Genomic DNA, 19,534 nt, shown 5'->3' with positions numbered 1-19,534 from the left:
GTAGCAGTGTGTGGGACTTGTTCTATTAGTCCATCTATACTAACCTCCACAAGGTTGCAAATTCAATCAAATTTTTTTCTGCATTTAGATCTGAAAAAATATTTGGGCTTCTAGCAGTGTGTGGGACTTGTTCTATGAGTCCATCTATACTAACCTCCATCAGGTTGCAAATTCAGTATAATTTTTTTCTGCATCTAGCTCTGAAAAAATATTTGGGCTTCGGCTTGTAGCAGTGTGTGGGACTTGTTCTATTAGTCCATCAATACTAACCTCCACCAGGTTGCAAATTCAATATAATTTTTTTCTGCATCTAGCTCTGAAAAAATATTTCGGCTTCTAGCAGTGTGTGGGACTTGTTCTATGAGTCCATCTATATTAACCTCCATCAGGTTGCAAATTCAATATAATTTTTTTCTGCATCTAGCTCTGAAAAAAGTATTTGGGCTTTGGCTTCTAGCAGTGTGTGGGACTTCTTCTTTTAGTCCATCTATACTAACCTCCAGCAGGTTGCAAATTCAATATAATTTTTATCTGCATCTAGCTCTGAAAAAATATTTCAGCTTATAGCAGTGTGTGGAACTTGTTCTATTAGTCCCTCTATACTAACCTCCACCAGGTTGCAAATTCAATCAAATTTTTTTCTGCATTTAGATCTGAAAAAATATTTGGGCTTCTAGCAGTGTGTGGGACTTGTTCTATGAGTCCATCTATACTAACCTCCATCAGGTTGCAAATTCAGTATAATTTTTTTCTGCATCTAGCTCTGAAAAAATATTTGGGCTTCGGCTTGTAGCGGTGTGTGGGACTTGTTCTATTAGTCCATCAACACTAACCTCCACCAGGTTGCAAATTCAATATAATTTTTTTCTGCATCTAGCTCTGAAAAACTATTTCGGCTTCTAGCAGTGTGTGGGACTTGTTCTATTAGTGCATCTATACTAACCTCCATCAGGTTGCAAATTCAATATAATTTTTTTCTGCATCTAGCTCTGAAAAAATATTTCGGCTTCTAGCAGTGTGTGGGACTTCTTCTATTAGTCTATCTATACTAACCTCCAGCAGGTTGCAAATTCAAAATAATTTTTATCTGCATCTAGCTCTGAAAAAATATTTCAGCTTGTAGCAGTGTGTGGGACTTGTTCTATTAGTCCATCTATACTAACCTCCACAAGGTTACAAATTTAATCAAATTTTTTTCTGCATTTAGATCTGAAAAAATATTTTGGCTTCTAGCAGTGTGTGGGACTTGTTCTATTAGTCCATCTATACTAACCTCCATCTGGTTGCAAATTCAATATAATTATTTTCTGCATCTAGCTCTGAAAAAAATATTTTGGCTTCTAGCAGTGTGTGGGTCTTGTTCTATTAGTCCATCTATACTAACCTCCAGCCGGTTGCAAATTCTAAATAATTTTCATCTGCATCTAGCTCTGAAAAAATATTTCGGCTACAAGCAGCGTGTGCGACTTGTTCTATTAGTGCATCTATACTAACCTTCATCAGGTTGCAAATTCAATATAATTTTTTTCTGCATCTAGCTCTGAAAAAATATTTCGGCTTCTAGCAGTGTGTGGGACTTGTTCTATGAGTCCATCTATATTAACCTCCATCAGGTTGCAAATTCAATATAATTTTTTTCTGCATCTAGCTCTGAAAAAAGTATTTGGGCTTTGGCTTCTAGCAGAGTGTGGGACTTCATCTATTAGTCCATCTATACTAACCTCCAGCAGGTTGCAAATTCAAAATAATTTTTATCTGCATCTAGCTCTGAAAAAATATTTCAGCTTATAGCAGTGTGTGGAACTTGTTCCATTAGTCCCTCTATACTAACCTCCACCAGGTTGCAAATTCAATCTAATTATTTTCTGCACCTAGCTCTGAAAAACTATTTCGGCTTCTAGCAGTGTGTGGGACTTGTTCTATTAGTCCATCTATACTAACCTCCATCAGGTTGCAAATTCAATATAATTTTTTTCTGCATCTAGCTCTGAAAAAATATTTCGGCTTCAAGCAGTGTGTGGGACTTGTTCTATTAGTCCATCTATACTAACCTCCAGCAGGTTGCAAATTCAAAATAATTTTTATCTGCATCTAGCTCTGAAAAAATATTTGAGCTTCGGCTTGTAGCAGTGTGTGGGACTTGTTCAATTAGTCCATCTATACTAACCTCCACCAGGTTACAAATTCAATCTAATTTTTTTCAGCATCTGGCTCTGAAAAAATATTTCGGCTTGTAGCAGTGTGTGGGACTTGTTCTATTAGTCCATCTATACTAACCTCCATCAGATTGCAAATTCAATATAATTTTTTTCTGCATCTAGCTCTGAAAAAATATTTTGGCTTCTAGCAATGTGTGTGACTTGTTCTATTAGTCCATCTATACTAACCTCCATCAGGTTGCAAATTCAATATAATTTTTTTCTGCATCTAGCTCTGAAAAACAATTTCGGCTTGTAGCAGTGTGTGGGATTTGTTCTATTAGTCCATCTATACTAACCTCCATCAGGTTGCAAATTCAATCTAATTTTTTTCTGCATCCAGCTCTGAAAAAATATTTCGGCTTCTAGCAGTGTGTGGGATTTGTTCTATAAGTCCATCTATACTAACCTCCATCAGGTTGCAAATTCAATATAATTTCTTTCTGCATCTAGCTCTGAAAAAATATTTTGGCTTCTAGCAGTGTGTGGGACTTCTTCTATTAGTCTATCTATACTAAGCTCTAGCAGGTTGCAAATTCAAAATAATTTTTATCTGCATCTAGCTCTGAAAAAATATTTCAGCTAGTAGCAGTGTGTGGGACTTGTTCTATTAGTCCATCTATACTAACCTCCACAAGGTTGCAAATTCAATCAAATTTTTTTCTGCATCTAGATCTGAAAAAATATTTGGGCTTCTAGCAGTGTGTGGGACTTGTTCTATGAGTCCATCTATACTAACCTCCATCAGGTTGCAAATTCAGTATAATTTTTTTCTGCATCTAGCTCTGAAAAAAATATTTTGGCCTCTAGCAATGTGTGGGACTTGTTCTATAAGTCCATCTATACTAACCTCCATCAGGTTGCAAATTCAATATAATTTTTTTCTGCATCTAGCTCTGAAAAAATATTTGGGCTTCGGCTTGTAGCAGTGTGTGGGACTTGTTCTATTAGTCCATCAATACTAACATCCACCAGGTTGCAAATTCAATATAATTTTTTTCTGCATCTAGCTCTGAAAAATTATTTCGGCTTCTAGCAGTGTGTGGGACTTGTTCTATTAGTCCATCTATACTAACTTCCATCAGGTTGCAAATTCAATATAATTTTTTTCTGCATCTAGCTCTGAAAAAATATTTCGGCTTCTAGCAGTGTGTGGGACTTATTCTATAAGTCCATCTGTACTAACCTCCATCAGGTTGCAAATTCAACATAAATTTTTTCTGCATCTAGCTCTGAAAAAATATTTGGGCTTCGGCTTGTAGCAGTGTGTGGGACTTGTTCTATTAGTCCATCAATACTAACCTCCACCAGGTTGCAAATTCAATATAATTTTTTTCTGCATCTAGTTCTGAAAAAATATTTCGGCTTCTAGCAGTGTGTGGGACTTGTTCTATGAGCCCATCTATATTAACCTCCATCAGGTTGCAAATTCAATATAATTTTTTTCTGCATCTAGCTCTGAAAAAAGTATTTGGGCTTTGGCTTCTAGCAGTGTGTGGGACTTCTTCTATTAGTCCATCTATACTAACCTCCAGCAAGTTGCAAATTCAATATAATTTTTATCTGCATCTAGCTCTGAAAAAATATTTCAGCTTATAGCAGTGTGTGGAACTTGTTCTATTAGTCCCTCTATACTAACCTCCACCAGGTTGCAAATTCAATCTAATAATTTTCTGCATCTAGCTCTGAAAAACTATTTCGGCTTCTAGCAGTGTGTGGGACTTGTTCTATTAGTCCATCTATACTAACCTCCATCAGGTTGCAAATTCAATATAATTTTTTTCTGCATCTAGCTCTGAAAAAATATTTCGGCTTCTAGCAGTGTGTGGGACTTCTTCTATTAGTCTATCTATACTAACCTCCAGCAGGTTGCAAATTCAAAATAATTTTTATCTGCATCTAGCTCTGAAAAAATATTTCAGCTTGTAGCAGTGTGTGGGACTTGTTCTATTAGTCCATCTATACTAACCTCCACAAGGTTGCAAATTCAATCAAATTTTTTTCTGCATCTAGATCTGAAAAAATATTTCGGCTTCTAGCAGTGTGTGGGACTTGTTCTATTAGTCCATCTATACTAACCTCCATCTGGTTGCAAATTCAATATAATTATTTTCTGCATCTAGCTCTGAAAAAAATATTTTGGCTTCTAGCAGTGTGTGGGTCTTGTTCTATTAGTCCATCTATACTAACCTCCAGCCGGTTGCAAATTCTAAATAATTTTTATCTGCATCTAGCTCTGGAAAAATATTTCGGCTACAAGCAGCGTGTGCGACTTGTTCTATTAGTGCATCTATACTAACCTTCATCAGGTTGCAAATTCAATATAATTTTTTTCTGCATCTAGCTCTGAAAAAATATTTCGGCTTCTAGCACTGTGTGGGACTTGTTCTATGAGTCCATCTATATTAACCTCCATCAGGTTGCAAATTCAATATAATTTTTTTCTGCATCTAGCTCTGAAAAAAGTATTTGGGCTTTGGCTTCTAGCAGAGTGTGGGACTTCATCTATTAGTCCATCTATACTAACCTCCAGCAGGCTGCAAATTCAAAATAATTTTTATCTGCATCTAGCTCTGAAAAAATATTTCAGCTTATAGCAGTGTGTGGAACTTGTTCTATTAGACCCTCTATACTAACCTCCACCAGGTTGCAAATTCAATCTAATTATTTTCTGCACCTAGCTCTGAAAAACTATTTCGGCTTCTAGCAGTGTGTGGGACTTGTTCTATTAGTCCATCTATACTAACCTCCATCAGGTTGCAAATTCAATATAATTTTTTTCTGCATCTAGCTCTGAAAAAATATTTCGGCTTCAAGCAGTGTGTGGGACTTGTTCTATTAGGCCATCTATACTAACCTCCAGCAGGTTGCAAATTCAAAATAATTTTTATCTGCATCTAGCTCTGAAAAAATATTTGGCCTTCGGCTTGTAGCAGTGTGTGGGACTTGTTCAATTAGTCCATCCATACTAACCTCCACCAGGTTACAAATTCAATCTAATTTTTTTCAGCATCTGGCTCTGAAAAAATATTTCGGCTTGTAGCAGTGTGTGGGACTTGTTCTATTAGTCCATCTATACTAACCTCCATCAGGTTGCAAATTCAATATAATTTTTTTCTGCATCTAGCTCTGAAAAAATATTTTGGCTTCTAGCAATGTGTGGGACTTGTTCTATTAGTCCATCTATACTAACCTCCATCAGGTTGCAAATTCAATATAATTTTTTTCTGCATCTAGCTCTGAAAAAATATGTTAGCTTCTAGCAGTGTGTGGGACTTGTTCTATTATTCAATCTATACTAACCTCCATCAGGTTGCAAATTCAATATAATTTTTTTCTGCATCTAGCTCTGAAAAACTATTTCGGCTTGTAGCAGTTTGTGAGATTTGTTCTATTAGTCCATCTATACTAACCTCCATCAGGTTGCAAATTCAATCTAATTTTTTTCTGCATCTAGCTCTGAAAAAATATTTCGGCTTCTAGCAGTGTGTGGGATTTGTTCTATAAGTCCATCTATACTAACCTCCATCAGGTTGCAAATTCAATATAATTTTTTTCTGCATCTAGCTCTGAAAAAATATTTTGGCTTGTAGCAGTGTGTGGGACTTGTTCTATAAGTCCATCCATACTAACCTCCATCAGGTTGCAAAATCAATATAATTTTTTTCTGCATCTAGCTCTGAAAAAATATTTTGGCTTCTAGCAGTGTGTGGGACTTGTTCTATTAGTCCATCTATACTAACCTTCATCAGGTTGCAAATTCAATTTAATTTTTTTTCTGCATCTAGCTCTGAAAATATATTTCGGCTTTTAGCAGTGTGTGGGACTTGTTCTATAAGTCCATCTATACTAACCTCCAGCAGGTTGCAAATTCAAAATAATTTTTATCTGCATCTAGCTCTGAAAAAATATTTGGCCTTCGGCTTGTAGCAGTGTGTGGGACTTGTTCAATTAGTCCATCCATACTAACCTCCACCAGGTTACAAATTCAATCTAATTTTTTTCAGCATCTGGCTCTGAAAAAATATTTCGGCTTGTAGCAGTGTGTGGGACTTGTTCTATTAGTCCATCTATACTAACCTCCATCAGGTTGCAAATTCAATATAATTTTTTTCTGCATCTAGCTCTGAAAAAATATTTTGGCTTCTAGCAATGTTTGGGACTTGTTCTATTAGTCCATCTATACTAACCTCCATCAGGTTGCAAATTCAATATAATTTTTTTCTGCATCTAGCTCTGAAAAAATATGTTAGCTTCTAGCAGTGTGTGGGACTTGTTCTATTATTCAATCTATACTAACCTCCATCAGGTTGCAAATTCAATATAATTTTTTTCTGCATCTAGCTCTGAAAAACTATTTCGGCTTGTAGCAGTTTGTGAGATTTGTTCTATTAGTCCATCTATACTAACCTCCATCAGGTTGCAAATTCAATCTAATTTTTTTCTGCATCTAGCTCTGAAAAAATATTTCGGCTTCTAGCAGTGTGTGGGATTTGTTCTATAAGTCCATCTATACTAACCTCCATCAGGTTGCAAATTCAATATAATTTTTTTCTGCATCTAGCTCTGAAAAAATATTTCGGCTTGTAGCAGTGTGTGGGACTTGTTCTATAAGTCCATCCATACTAACCTCCATCAGGTTGCAAAATCAATATAATTTTTTTCTGCATCTAGCTCTGAAAAAATATTTTGGCTTCTAGCAGTGTGTGGGACTTGTTCTATTAGTCCATCTATACTAACCTTCATCAGGTTGCAAATTCAATTTAATTTTTTTTCTGCATCTAGCTCTGAAAAAATATTTTGGCTTTTAGCAGTGTGTGGGACTTGTTCTATAAGTCCATCTATACTAACCTCCATCAGGTTGCAAATTCAATATATTTTTTTTCTGCATCTAGCTCTGAAAAAATATTTGGGCTTCGGCGTGTAGCACTGTGTGGGACTTGTTCTATTAGTCCATCTATACTAACCTCCATCAGGTTGCAAACTCAATATAATTTATTTCTGCATCTAGCTCTGAAAAACTATTTCGGCTTGTAGCAGTGTGTGGGACTTGTTCTATTAGTCCATCTATACTAACCTCCACCAGGTTGCAAATTCAATCTAATAATTTTCTGCATCTAGCTCTGAAAAACTATTTCGGCTTCTAGCAGTGTGTGGGACTTGTTCTATTAGTCCATCTATACTAACCTCCATCAGGTTGCAAATTCAATATAATTTTTTTCTGCATCTAGCTCTGAAAAAATATTTCGGCTTCTAGCAGTGTGTGGGACTTCTTCTATTAGTCTATCTATACTAACCTCCAGCAGGTTGCAAATTCAAAATAATTTTTATCTGCATCTAGCTCTGAAAAAATATTTCAGCTTGTAGCAGTGTGTGGGACTTGTTCTATTAGTCCATCTATACTAACCTCCACAAGGTTGCAAATTCAATCAAATTTTTTTCTGCATCTAGATCTGAAAAAATATTTCGGCTTCTAGCAGTGTGTGGGACTTGTTCTATTAGTCCATCTATACTAACCTCCATCTGGTTGCAAATTCAATATAATTATTTTCTGCATCTAGCTCTGAAAAAAATATTTTGGCTTCTAGCAGTGTGTGGGTCTTGTTCTATTAGTCCATCTATACTAACCTCCAGCCGGTTGCAAATTCTAAATAATTTTTATCTGCATCTAGCTCTGGAAAAATATTTCGGCTACAAGCAGCGTGTGCGACTTGTTCTATTAGTGCATCTATACTAACCTTCATCAGGTTGCAAATTCAATATAATTTTTTTCTGCATCTAGCTCTGAAAAAATATTTCGGCTTCTAGCACTGTGTGGGACTTGTTCTATGAGTCCATCTATATTAACCTCCATCAGGTTGCAAATTCAATATAATTTTTTTCTGCATCTAGCTCTGAAAAAAGTATTTGGGCTTTGGCTTCTAGCAGAGTGTGGGACTTCATCTATTAGTCCATCTATACTAACCTCCAGCAGGCTGCAAATTCAAAATAATTTTTATCTGCATCTAGCTCTGAAAAAATATTTCAGCTTATAGCAGTGTGTGGAACTTGTTCTATTAGACCCTCTATACTAACCTCCACCAGGTTGCAAATTCAATCTAATTATTTTCTGCACCTAGCTCTGAAAAACTATTTCGGCTTCTAGCAGTGTGTGGGACTTGTTCTATTAGTCCATCTATACTAACCTCCATCAGGTTGCAAATTCAATATAATTTTTTTCTGCATCTAGCTCTGAAAAAATATTTCGGCTTCAAGCAGTGTGTGGGACTTGTTCTATTAGGCCATCTATACTAACCTCCAGCAGGTTGCAAATTCAAAATAATTTTTATCTGCATCTAGCTCTGAAAAAATATTTGGGCTTCGGCTTGTAGCAGTGTGTGGGACTTGTTCAATTAGTCCATCCATACTAACCTCCACCAGGTTACAAATTCAATCTAATTTTTTTCAGCATCTGGCTCTGAAAAAATATTTCGGCTTGTAGCAGTGTGTGGGACTTGTTCTATTAGTCCATCTATACTAACCTCCATCAGGTTGCAAATTCAATATAATTTTTTTCTGCATCTAGCTCTGAAAAAATATTTTGGCTTCTAGCAATGTGTGGGACTTGTTCTATTAGTCCATCTATACTAACCTCCATCAGGTTGCAAATTCAATATAATTTTTTTCTGCATCTAGCTCTGAAAAAATATGTTAGCTTCTAGCAGTGTGTGGGACTTGTTCTATTATTCAATCTATACTAACCTCCATCAGGTTGCAAATTCAATATAATTTTTTTCTGCATCTAGCTCTGAAAAACTATTTCGGCTTGTAGCAGTTTGTGAGATTTGTTCTATTAGTCCATCTATACTAACCTCCATCAGGTTGCAAATTCAATCTAATTTTTTTCTGCATCTAGCTCTGAAAAAATATTTCGGCTTCTAGCAGTGTGTGGGATTTGTTCTATAAGTCCATCTATACTAACCTCCATCAGGTTGCAAATTCAATATAATTTTTTTCTGCATCTAGCTCTGAAAAAATATTTCAGCTTGTAGCAGTGTGTGGGACTTGTTCTATAAGTCCATCCATACTAACCTCCATCAGGTTGCAAAATCAATATAATTTTTTTCTGCATCTAGCTCTGAAAAAATATTTTGGCTTCTAGCAGTGTGTGGGACTTGTTCTATTAGTCCATCTATACTAACCTTCATCAGGTTGCAAATTCAATTTAATTTTTTTTCTGCATCTAGCTCTGAAAAAATATTTCGGCTTTTAGCAGTGTGTGGGACTTGTTCTATAAGTCCATCTATACTAACCTCCATCAGGTTGCAAATTCAATATATTTTTGTTCTGCATCTAGCTCTGAAAAAATATTTGGGCTTCGGCTTGTAGCACTGTGTGGGACTTGTTCTATTAGTCCATCTATACTAACCTCCATCAGGTTGCAAACTCAATATAATTTATTTCTGCATCTAGCTCTGAAAAACTATTTCGGCTTGTAGCAGTGTGTGGGACTTGTTCTATTAGTCCATCTATACTAACCTCCATCAGGTTGCAAATTCAATATAATTTAATTCTACATCTAGCTCTGAAAAACTATTTCGGCTTGTAGCAGTGTGTGGGACTTGTTCTATTAGTCCATCTATACTAACCTCCATCAGGTTGCAAATTCAATATAATTTTTTTCTGCATCTAGCTCTGAAAAACTATTTCGGCTTCCAGCAGTGTGTGGGACTTTTTCTATTAGTCCATCTATGCTAACCTCCAGCAGGTTGCAAATTCAATATATTTTTTATCTGCATCTAACCCAGCCAATACTTTTGGGCTACTACCACAGTTTGGCCACTCAGCTCTGCTCGGTTCCCATCCATTGTTTTTTGTGCAAACAACTCCAGAGTTGTGAATTAGTTAACCACCAAAATGAGTGGAAAAAGGCCTGCTGCTGGTGGAAAGGGGAATAGGCGTGTTGGGAAGGGAAAAAAAGGTTGTGTCCGTGGGGTAGGTGTTAAAGCAACAATAACATCCGCAGAAGAAAGACCATCTTCCAGCCAAACTAAGATGTCTACTTCTTTTAGCGGACAATGTGATAAGATCCCTTTCTTACGGCCACGCAAATCGCTACAAATTCCAGATGAGGCACAAAAACAGCAGGTGCTTCAACGCATATCAAGTGCTCCTTTAAGTGGGCTCTCCTCCACCTCAACTTCAACATCACAAATACTCCAGTCCTCAGAGGTGTCACCCTAATCGCACTTGCTTCCTCACAGCTCCCAAGTCTCCAGCTGCCTGTCTGAGTATGGGTTAGATCAGATGGTTGAGTCTGCAGAGCTGTTTACTCATACTATAGCCTAGGAATCAGAGGTCGGCTCCAGAGCTTCTGTGAATCCAGACGAGGGAATTATCTGCACTGATGCCCAGAATCTTTATGAGTCGGATCCAGGACCAGACGCAGAAGGTTCTGACCATAATGTAGACCCTCGTTCCCAAACTGTAACTCCTGTTGGTGGAGACAATGAGGAAGATGATGATGAGACTCAAATACCTGATTGGAGCGACAACTTTAGTTTTTTGTCAGGGTAAGAAGAGGTTGGCTCTGAGGACGACGGGTGTGATAACACACAGGGTGATGATAACGAGGTTGGAGATCCCACTTACTGTCAACCCACAGTCAGCCAAGAGATGAAGTCAGCAGAGGAGGTGGAGGAGGATGCTAGTGACGACGAGGTCAGGTTGCGCCTTCCTGGACAGACACCTAGTACTGGAAGCACGTCAACAACTGCATCCTCAAACACAACTCTGCCTCTGACCACAAGTCGTGGTGGCTCTTCAGGTCGCATGGGTGCTAAGCCTTGCATAGCCTGGGCATTTTTTCAGATCAATAATGATGACCCAAAATAGACAAGTCACCAGGCCCAGATGGCATACACCCCCGGGTACTAAAAGAATTAAGTAATGTGATAGACAGACAGCTGTATCTTATATTCAAGCGCTCTTTATGGACAGGGACTGTCCCTCTAGACTGGCGCCAATCAAATGTGGTACCAATATTCAAAAAGGGGTCTAAAAGTGACCCTCGGAACAATAGACCAGTAAGCTTAACGTCTGTTGTGGGTAAATTGTTTGAAGGATTTCTTAGAGATGCTATTGTAGAATATCTTAATGATAATAACTGTCTAACTCCATATCAACATGGATTCATGAGGGATCGCTCCTGCCAAGCAAACCTGAGCGCCTTCTACGAGGAGGTGAGCTCACAGCTGGACCGGGGAGAGTCAGTGGATGTTGTATACCTTGACTTCTCCAAAGCGTTTGATACTGTGCCACACAAAAGGTTGGTATATAAAATGAGAATGCTTGGTCTGGGGGATAATGTGTGCAAGTGGGTAAATAGCTGGCTGAGTGATAAAAAGCAGAGGGTGGTTATCAATGGAGTAAGCTCAGGGGGTGTCAGGGTTACTAGCGGCGTGCCTCAAGGGTCTGTCTTGGGCCCTATTTTATTTAATATATTTATTAATGATCTAGTGGAAGGGTTGCATAGTAAAATAGCAATATTTGCAGATGATACTAAACTTTGTAAAGTAGTTAATACAGATGAGGATAGGGCACAGCTACAGGAGGATTTAGATAAATTGGGGAGTTGGGCCAAAAAATGGCAAATGGGGTTCAATGCCGATAAATGTAAGGTCATGCACATGGGAAAGAAAAACAGCAGTCACCCATACATATTAAATGGGAAACCGTTGGGGAAATCTGACATGGAGAAGGACCTGGGCGTCTGGGTTAACAGCAAATTAAATTGGAGTGCCCAGTGTCAGGCAGCAGCTGCGAAGGCAAATAGAGTCATGGCATGCATCAGAAGAGGAATAGGGGCATATGATGAGAACATTGTTCTTCCTCTGTATAAAGCGCTGGTAAGGCCGCACTTAGAATATTGTGCACAGTTCTGGGCTCCGGTGCTCAGGAAAGACATATTGGAGCTAGAGAGGGTACAAAGGAGGGCGACTAAGGTAATAAAGGGAATGGAGGGACTAGAATACCAAGAGAGGTTGTCAAAATTAGGCCTATTTACATTGGAAAAGAGAAGGCTTAGGGGAGACCTCATAAACATGTATAAATACATCAGGGGGCAGTACAGAGATCTCTCTCAAGACCAGTTTATACCAAGGATGGTGACAAAGACGAGGGGGCACACTATGCGTCTGGAGGAAAGGAGGTTCCTGCACCAGCATAGAAGGGGATTCTTTACGGTCAGAGCCGTGAGACTCTGGAACTCTCTGGGAGAGGAAGTGGTGATGTCCAACTCACTTAATGAGTTCAAGAGAGGCCTGGACGCCTTTCTTGAGAACAATAAAATTACATCTTATGCTTAGTTAATTAATCCAGGGATTTAATCTGACTGCCAGATTGGTGTCGGGAAGTGAATTTTTCCTCAATGATGTAAATTGGCCTATACCGCATGGTTTTTTGTTGCCTTCCCCTGGATCAACGCTGCGGAATAGCTGCAGTGCACAAGAAATAGGCTGAACTGGATGGACGCTTGTCTTTTTTCGGCCTTATAAACTATGTAACTATGTAACTATGTAACTATGTGTTATCTGTAACATTTGTCAGCAAAAGCTAAGTAGAGGCCAAAAAATACATAGTTTGAGTACTTCATGCATGAACCGGCACATGGATATGAAGCATAAGTTGCAGTGGGAAGCTCACTGTGCTACAATGCGGCCTAGCCGGCCGGGCCAACCGCCGTCTACCACATCTTGTGCATCCGCAGCCTCTTCATCCTCTGTGACTGGGGGGACAGCAGTCACACCTGTTTTGGGACGCAGACCTGCCACCTCTTTACCCGCAACAGCCAGCGTGATTGGCAGGTCATCATTTTCTTTGGAGGTGGAAACACCAGCTGGTGTTCAGCACTGTCCGACATCGATAGCACCACCTTTGGATCATGGCAACCTAACATGTCTGCCTGCATCTTCCTCACAGACCAGCAGTTTGTCGGGGACACCCTTCTCAACCCCGTCTAAGCACAACAGCCAGCCCTCGGTCCCTCAGATGTGGACAAGTAAAAGACCATTTCCTCCTAGCCATGAGAAAGCTAAGAGGTTGAATTTCACCATCTGCAAGCTGTTGGCTACAGAAATGCTTCCTTTCCGCCTGGTGGACACAGAGGATTTTCGAGACCTTATGTCCATCGCAGTGCCCCAGTACCAGATGCCCAGTGGGCACTACTTCTCAAAGAAAGGTGTGCCTGCGCTCCACCAGCATGTCGCACACAACATCACCGCTTCTTTGAGAAACTCTGTGTGTGACAGGGTGCATTTCACCACAGACACTTGGACGAGTAGGCATGGACAGGGGCGTTACATGTCGCTGACTGGGCACTGGGTAACTATGGTGACAGACAGCAGGACAAGGGGCTCCTGTCCAAGTCTTGCCGTCCCCATGAGTTGTGCATCAATCCTCTTTATCTCAAAGTTCCTCCACTGCTTCTGCCTCCTCAACCTCCTCTCGGTCCTCCACCTGCACCCAAAGCCTGTCTGGTCATGCCCCAAGCTTTCTAACTGCGCAGAAGGGATCCTGCACACCTCCTTACTATGCTGGCAGCAGGGCTCAACATCATCAGGCGGTTTTTACTTTGAAATGTCTGGGAAATGTGAGTCACACAGCTGAGGAGTTGTGTTCAGCTCTGGAGAACCAGTTTCATGAATGGTTGTCTCCACTGGACCTGAAACCAGGGAAGGCCGTGTGCGACAATGCTGCAAACCTGAGTGCAGCCCTTCGCCAGGGCAATGTCACACACGTGCCTTGCATGGCTCACGTGTTGAACCTGGTTGTCCAGCAATTTTTAGCCCACTATCCCAGACTAGATGGCCTTCTTCAGAGGGCACGGTCGCTGAGTGCTCACTTCTGCCGTTCGCATCCCGCAGCTCAGCGACTTACATCTCTACAGAAGTCGTTGGGCCTGCCACTTCACTGGCTAAAATGCAATGTGCCTACCTGGTGGAATTCAACTCTGCACATGTTGCAGCGACTGTGGCAGCACCGACAAGACCTGGTGCAATACGTTGTGACGTATAACCTGGGCCAACGAGATCCAGAGGTGGGGAAAATAACGCTGGAGGAGTGCACAGTTTTGAAATGGCGACGAAGATGTTTAGTGCTGACGATGCCATTATCAGCATGACTATTCCGGTGATTTACATGCTGGAGCACATGTTAAACAGAATTCGGAGTCAGGTGGTGGCACAAGAGGAGGTGGAGGAAGTAGAGGAGGAGGAGTTGTACGCGGAAGAGCTAACATCTGCAAGGTCCAGACGGTTGGCAGCACCAAGGCGGCAGGCATGTGAGGGTGGGGGAGATGGTTTTACCAGGGCACATGGTAGAAGCCAAACTAGTGAGGAAGGTGCAGAAGCCCAGGAAGAAGTGGAGGACGAACTGATGGAAGACTCATCAAATGAGGGAGACCTTGATCACATTTCTGTTGTGCGAGGTTGGGGGGAGAGGGCAGAGGAAGGAAGCATGATTGTTACCTCGCCACTAACACAACAGGGATTTGGTGCTCCTGGATGCGCAACACACATGAGTGCCTTCTTGCTGCACTCCCTGCAACATGACCCTCGAATTGTGAGAATTAGAAATAATCCTGACTACTGGGTTGCCACACTGTTAGATCCCCGGTACAAAAGGAAATTTGCAGAAATTATTCCTGCCATAGAAAGAGATGCACGCATGCAGGAGTATCAGCAGAGACTGTTGCAGAATCTTACATGTGCTTTTCCCCAAAACACCAGTGGTGCACGTAGTGAATCTCACAGTTCCAACTTGCCAACAGTGGGACCGTCGAGTGTTCAGCTGTCAAAATGTAACAGAAACACAGTATCTGCTGGTAACATCAATTTTGCAGAATCATTTCACCACTTTTTTAGCCCATCCTTTGCAAAACCACAGGAGACAAGAAGTCTGACACATAGTCAACGCCTAGAGACGATGGTACAGGAGTATCTCCAAGTAAACATTGAAGCCATGACTGTGTCACTGGACCCTTGCTCTTTTCGGGCTTCCAATCTGGATAAATGGCCGGAGCTTGCCACTTGGAGATCTTGTCATGCCCCGCAGCATGTGTGCTCAGCGCTGCTGGTGGTGTGCTGACAATTAAGCACGCGCGGCTCTCCTCTGATAAGGTAGACAGACTCACGTTCATAAAGATGAACAAATCATGGATCCGAAACGACTTTTCTACCCCTGTGTCATCCTGGGGAGAGTAAAAGCTTGATGATTTGTTAAAATCACCTCACCAACCGTTTTAAGCTTTTACTAATCCTGTTTTTCTGTATCTTGGCTGGAATATAATTTGGGCCTTGTAGCAGTGTGCAGTACTGATTCTATTAGGCCATCTATACTAAACTCCACCTGATTTAAAATTACTAATCATGTTTATCTGTATCTTGGCTGGAAAATAATTTGGGCCTTGTAGCAGTGTGCAGTACTGATACTATTAGGCCATCTATACTAAACTCCACCAGATTTAAAATTACTAATCATGCTTATCTGTATCTTGGCTAGAAAATAATTTGGGCCTTGTAGCAGTTTGCAGTACTGATTCTATTAGGCCATCTATACTAAGCTCCACCAGCTTTCAAATTAATAATAATTTTTAGCTGCATCTAGCCTGGAAAATAATTTTGGGGCTCCTAGATGCGCAAGACACATGAGTGCCTTCTTGCTGCACTACCTGCAACATGACCCTCAGATTGTCAGAATTCGAAGTTATCCTGACTACTGGGTTGCCACAATCTTAGATCCCCCACACTCTTCGATCAACCTTTTCATTTTAATAAAGAACAAAAAAATGGTCATTTTTGAAATTATAAACATTAGCAGGTTATTAGAAACTGAAATCCAACAGTTTTCAACTCAAAACTTTATTCTAGGTGATGTTACATTTGCACATAGGACCCCTTGTTCGAAAGGAGCTTCTGAACTCTCTCGTCCATTGAATTTGTCAGGTTTTGGATGGTTTCTGCTTCAATTGTTTTGCATGAGGACAGAATACCGTCCCAGAGCTGTTGCTTAGATGTGAACTGCCTCCCGCCATCATAGACACTCCTTTTGATGATGCTCCAGAGGTTCTCAATGGGGTTGAGGTCAGGGGAGCATGGGGGTCACACCATAAGTTTGTCCCCTTTTATGCCCATATCAGCCAGAGATGCAGATGTGTTATGTGCAGCATGAGACGGTGCATTGTCATGCATGAAAATGATCTTGCTGCGGAATACACGGTTCTTCTTCTTGAACGATGGCAGGAAGTTCTGTTTGAGAAACTCCACATACATTATGGAGTTCATCTTTACCCCTTCAGGGATCCTAAAGGGGCCGACAATCTCTCTCCCCATGATTCCAGCCCAAAACATTACTCCACCTCCTCCTTGTTGGCTCAGTAGCCGTGTTTGCGGGGGGTGTCCATCAACCAGCCATCCTCCACTCCATCCATCTGGACCATCGAGCTTTGCACGGCCCTCATCGGTGAACAAAACAGTTTTGAAGTCAGTCTTCATGTATTGTTTGGCCCATTGGAGCCATTTCTGCTTGTGTGCAGTGGATAGAGGAGGTCGACAGGATGGCTTACGCACAGCGGCAAACCTCTGAAGGACTCTGCATCTTGTTGTTCGGGGGACGTTGGAGGCACCAGCAGCTTCAAAAACTTGTCTGCTGCTATGACAAGGCTTTTTTGCCGCTGCTCTTTTAACCTGACGTAATTGCCTGTAGGAAAGAGTACTCAATTTTCCCTTATCAGCACGCACACGTGTGTACTGTGAATCAGCTACATACTTCTTGATTGTGCAACGATCAGGATGAAGTGTCTTGGCAATGTTGATTGTAGTCATGCCTTGACCTAAACACTCCACAATTTGTTGCTTCTCAGCAGCCGACACATCCTTTTTCTTTCCCATTTTGGCAGAAAATGTAGGCTGCTTAATAATGTGAGAGAGCCTTCTTAAGTAGTCTTGCCTTTCATTGGACACACCTGCCAAACTAATTAGCACAGTTGTCTGCAACTGCTTACAGTGATATAAAGAGCCCTGACACACATCACCATCAATGAGTTTAACTGACAAACAAAAAAATTCTTCCCTTATCACTCCTAAACACTTTTTGCATAATAATTTGGAACACAGTGTCCATGTGCTTTTCCACAAAACACCAGTGGTTCACGTAGTGAATCTTACAGTTCTAACTTGCCAACCGTGGTCTGTATGGAGTTGTTCAATAAAGGGCCCAGAATTAAGATAACATAGACGGGAGAGGTCTCTATGAATAGGAATTCCTAAGTATTTGATACCCTGTGAGGGCCAGGCAAAGGGAAAGTTGGACTGGATGGAATCCTGTATGGATTTGGGGAGGGAGACATCGAGGGCCTCAGACTTCGCTGCATTGATTTTAAAATTTGACCATGTAACAAAGTGATCTATTTCAGCCATAACAGCAGGGATGGATATATGTGATTGAGTGATATATACTAGGACATCATCAGCAAATGCAGAGCACTTGTACTCGGTGCCTCCCACCTCAATCCACCTAATATTGGGGTTATGGCGAATTGATGAGAGCAGGTGCTCCGTCACTAGGATGTATAAGAGAGGGGACAGAGGACATCCCTGCCTTGTCCCATTGGTGATTGTGAAAGGTGATGAAAATGTTCTGACGCACCCCCTGGGCCTTGGGACACCCGGAGCCGGACCCTTTTTGGTGGATGCTGGTGGTTGTAGTCTTCGTGGCGGCGACCCGGTTCCGTGGCTCAGGGCGGTCAAACCAGTGGCGGAACTATTTATGTGGTTTTGATGTTTAAATGTCAGACCCGTGGATTGCGGTCAGAGTGAACCGCCGCTACAGGGCAGACCGCTGAGGCTGGTGTTGTGGGTGCAGCAGAGCGTAGCATAACTCCCCACGGGAGGAGTATAGCCTCAGGGCAGTGTATGCGGAGGATGGGGGTGATGGTGCAGGGCAGCAGCAGTAACGACACGGAGTTAGTGATGCAGTCCAGGGCCTTTACTCACAGTTCACAGGGTATCAAATACTTAGGAATTCCTATTCATAGAGACCTCTCCCATCTATGTTATCTTAATTTTGGGCCCTTTATTGAACAATTCCATACCGACCACGGTTGGCAAGTTAGAACTGTAAGATTCACTACGTGAACCACTGGTGTTTTGTGGAAAAGCACATGTACACTGCGTTCCAAATTATTATGCAAAAAGTGTTTAGGAGTGATAAGGGAAGAATTTGTTTGTTTGTCAGTTAAACTCATTGATGGTGATGTGTGTCAGGGCTCTTTATATCACTGTAAGCAATTGCAGACACCTGTGCTAATTAGTTTGGCAGGTGTGTCCAATGAAAGGCAAGACTACTTAAGAAGGCTCTCTCACATTATTAAGCAGCCTATATTTTCTGCCAAAATGGGAAAGAAAAAGGATGTGTCGGCTGCTGAGAAGCAACAAATTGTGGAGTGTTTAGGTCAAGGCATGACTACAATCAACATTGTGCGATGATCAGGATGAAGTGTCTTGGCAATCAAGAAGTATGTAGCTGATTCACAGTACACACGTGTGCGTGCTGATAAGGGCAAATTGAGGACTCTTTCCTACAGGCAATTACGTCAGGTTAAAAGAGCAGCGGCAAGAAAGCCTTGTCATAGCAGCAGACAAGTTTTTGAAGCTGCTGGTGCCTCCAACGTCCCCCGAACAACAAGATGCAGGGTCCTTCAGAGGTTTGCAGCTGTGCATACGCCATCCTGTCGACCTCCTCTATCCACTTCACACAAGCAGAAACGGCTCCAGTGGGCCAAACATTACATGAAGACTGATTTCAAAACTGTTTTGTTCACGGATGAGTGCCGTGCAGCGCTCGATGGTCCAGATGGATGGAGTGGAGGATGGCTGGTTGATGGACACCCCACGCAAACACGGCTACAGCGCCAACAAGGAGGAGGTGGAGTAATGTTTTGGGCTGGAATCATGGGGAGAGAGATTGTCGGCCCCTTTAGGATCCCTGAAGGCGCTAAAGATGAACTCCATAATGTATGTGGATTTTCTCAAACAGCACTTCCTGCCATGGTTCAAGAAGAAGAACCGTGTATTTCACAGCAAGATCATTTTTCTGCATGATAGTGCACCATCTCATTGTAGCGCCGGTGTCCCTGCCCTCTGCTAGGCAGGGACGCTGTTCCCCTCACCTCCCTGCTCCGTGCCCGGCGTCCTCCTCCCGCTCTGCTGGCAGCGCGCGCTCCTTCCCGGCCACTGTGCTTAGGGCGTGCGCGCGCGCTCTCCCTTCCTCTTAAAGGGGCCGCGAGCGCCGTCCTAAGG

This window comes from Phyllobates terribilis, unplaced genomic scaffold, assembly GCF_046119375.1.
Source record: "Phyllobates terribilis strain yellow unplaced genomic scaffold, ASM4611937v1 Scaffold_11__3_contigs__length_659146591, whole genome shotgun sequence".
Classification (NCBI taxonomy): Eukaryota; Metazoa; Chordata; class Amphibia; order Anura; family Dendrobatidae; genus Phyllobates; species Phyllobates terribilis.
This window is presented reverse-complemented; position numbering follows the sequence as displayed.